This window comes from Falco naumanni, chromosome 5, assembly GCF_017639655.2.
Source record: "Falco naumanni isolate bFalNau1 chromosome 5, bFalNau1.pat, whole genome shotgun sequence".
In the NCBI taxonomy this organism is placed as follows: domain Eukaryota; kingdom Metazoa; phylum Chordata; class Aves; order Falconiformes; family Falconidae; genus Falco; species Falco naumanni.
Window position 1 is genome coordinate 19,591,876 of NC_054058.1, and position 3,447 is coordinate 19,595,322.

Genomic DNA, 3,447 nt, shown 5'->3' on the forward strand with positions numbered 1-3,447 from the left:
TAAAGTTTTCAGAAAAACTGATCAACAAAGAATCCAGACTTTTGGCAACTTTGTTCCTAAATTGAAGCTTAGATTAAGTGGTAGCTTTCAGGTCTGAGTCTGTTTATTGAATCCCACACAAAACACAGCTCCAGAAAAATACATTTTTCAGTGTAGGATTTTTTTCTGAGTGTGGAAAAATAGAGATAACAATAAGATGACTGAAATAGAAGTTGCCACATCACATAGAAAGATTCTATTTCATGTTACTTCAACCATTATTTTTATATTCTGTATAAAGTGAGGAGAAGTGTTACACCTAACCACAGCTTTCTGCTAGTTGCATTGCAAAGGCAATGTAGAGCAGTCCTTTTTCTATATTATAATGAAGCTAGACAACAAAATTACTTAACCTTGTAACTCTGAACAAGAAGAGTCTGCCATACCTGTCAAACTATATTTGTAAGTGAGCTAATTGACTCAAACCCAGACTAGTTCTAGAAAGTGAAGATGGCAGCTACTGAAGATATTCAGTAATGTGTTACAGGAAATGGATTTTGTTCATAGTATCAATGTATTAACTTTCAAATGGTTTTAGAAAGCCATTCAGTAAATTCCAGATTTGCTAATAACTGTTGGAAGTGAATGGAAGCTTTGCCAACCTAGTGTTTAAAGCTCTCACCAAGAATCTTATTTATTAGAAAAATATTTACATTTTCTTAATAGAAATTGAAACTATTAATTCAAAATTTAATGTTCAATAAAGTACACTTTATATTCCATGAATATCGTGTGCTTTCTTAGTTTTAGCCCAAGCTTTTAAAAGTGAAATCAATTTCTTACCTCAGCTCTATTCATCATGAAAAAATATGATTTCTGTCTTTTATAAAGCTGTCATAGTTCCTAAGAAATATTAGACCCTAGGGCCCACTACAACATTTAAAACATTCTTCATGTTCATACCACTTTTTTTTTTTTTTTAAACATTCATTTTGCTTGTTTGATGACTTTTATTCTTTCCCTTCTGATTTAGGGAAATTCAGTATTATGTCCCTATTCTACTCCTTTTAAGGAAAACTCTAAAAAGCAGCGATATAGTATTTTTATTCTGAAAGGGAATATAGCCATGTTTATCACATTGTCTACATTCTTGTTTTCTTGCATATTCTCTGAAAGATGAATTGAAAAACAACCAAAGCTATGTAGGAGTAGATTCTCCAAAAATCTTTATGATCCTAAAGATGCAGGTAAATACATATTGGGATTTTAAAAAAATGGATAGAGGCATTGATTTTGTTATTTAACTAGGCTTCACCTAGTAGTCTTTGTACACTAAAATGTCTGAAGTTATGCTGTTTGGAGTTGTGATAAATTAATGTTTAAATGTTCTCTTCCCTCCCTCTCTCCTTTTTTTTTTTTTCTTTTTTTCTTTTTTTTTTTTTTTTTTAAATCCACTCCTTTACAAGCTCAGTCTCTCAGGATTGTGCTTGTATCCAGGCTTACCATGAATAGATCCTTCTGCTCTAAGAGGTCTAAGTGCAGCCAGTGGTAACTACACAGCAGGAGGCAGGGTAGCAGAGTTGTGGTGTCAAGGGTATGTATGGGGAAACAAGTCTCAGTGTAGGCAGTTTCTCAGGATGCTCTGACTGATGAATTAACTAATGTAGTTTAGAACATGAGAGTTGATCACTCTGATGATTTTGAGCCTGAGATGTGGGTTGGTTTATTTGTTTTTTTGTAACTTTTTTTTTTTTTTTTTTTAGGTTGAACAGTTCATACCAACTGCAGGTGGGATTTGTGTCACCTGACTCTAGTTATGGTAAAGTTAAGGGCCCATTTGCAGCTAATTGTCGAGACGCTGTCTACCGTCAATGAAGAAATAGAGGCAGTTCAAGAGTGTGATTCATTCCATCTTAAAATAGAAGTCTAAGCTGGGATGAATTGGAAGTAGCTGCCTTTCTCCACCAAACAGCAGGAGAGTGCTGACAACTGGTTAGACAAAAAGCATCTAAAGATAGGTGAGATGGTCCCACTATGAGCTATTGATATATCTTATCCTTCTCTGTTGTTTCACTGATTTAAGAGATGAGTAACGTTTTTCATGGTTTGCCAGACAGGGCGACTGTGTTAAATAGATATCGGTATCAAATACACCAGATTCAGGAATACATAATGCAGAAAATAAGGTATGCATGGGTTCAGGGGAACCGTATATGTCTGTGCTTTGTTTGGAGTAGTTAAACTGTAACTTAAAGAGCAGAAGCTGATCCATAAAGCATTGTACATATTTCAGTTTGGGATCAGGAAAGCATTTCAAGCTGGCAGAAATATTAGAAAGATTTAATACCATATGAATTGTTTTCTCAATAAAATTTAGAATAAATACCCATTAGAACATCAAAGTAGGGTGAAACTTTTCTCAACAAAGTAATCAGTAATACTTTTACAGCAGAAATTCTGTGCAGTAGTTTTTATTCCCATGTATTATTTGTGAAATGAAGGGAATATGCCATTTAACATTAAAATCAGCAAAAATGTTTATATTTTGAGGCATACTTTATAACAGAAACAAATCAACTGAAAGCAATTATTAAGTTTTCATTCGCTCCTCCAGAACTAAGCTTCTACTGGGTGTTTTTCATAATTGGACAATAATGTTTTTCAGATGATAGTGAAGTCTTCTCTGAGAAAATGATGGATAAAGCAACTATTGCTGTGATATAGGATGCCAACTCTATGAAAGTTTGCTTAACAGTTTAAAGGAAAAAACATGATACCTGCATTGATACTGGGCTGAGGTAGGGAAAAATAACACTGTTAAATTTCCATTGTCTGCCTATCTCTAAAATAGTGTTGTTGGATTTTTGGTAGCGATGTAAGTATGCCAGTGGGCAAATTTACCTTGTTTCTATGAAACACTTGGATGCATGATCTGTTTATTGGTTTTCTCCTCCCTTTTTTACTCTGGTTCAAGGAAAGGAATACCCAAGCACAGGTGTTTCTGCTAGCTTGTTAACTAAGTTTTCTTTTATTCATATTTAAAAGCACTTATGCTCATTATGCTTGCATTTTACTGATGCTGTCTTAAAGAAAGAACTGTGAATTCTTAAAATTCCATGCTCAGTATATATGGAAATCTGTGCTGCAAGGCCACTTCTACTTGCTTAATGCACGTTGAGATGGAAAAAGACCAGTCTGTAAACTGGTATAATCACATGCACAGTGCAGTCATCTTGTCTCATCTAGTTGTTCAAAACAAGATACTGTAGAAGTTTCAAAACCAGGAGATTCTTCTGGTTTACTTTCATTAGGACATCACTTCTGTTAGCATTCTGATTTCTGTTGGTCTTAATTAAGACGATTTTTTTCCTCTTACCAAACTGACTATAAAGACATACACATCATGGTTATCTTTTTCATCCTTTTAATAATAATAATAATAGTAATAATACAAAACCCCCTGTTGCA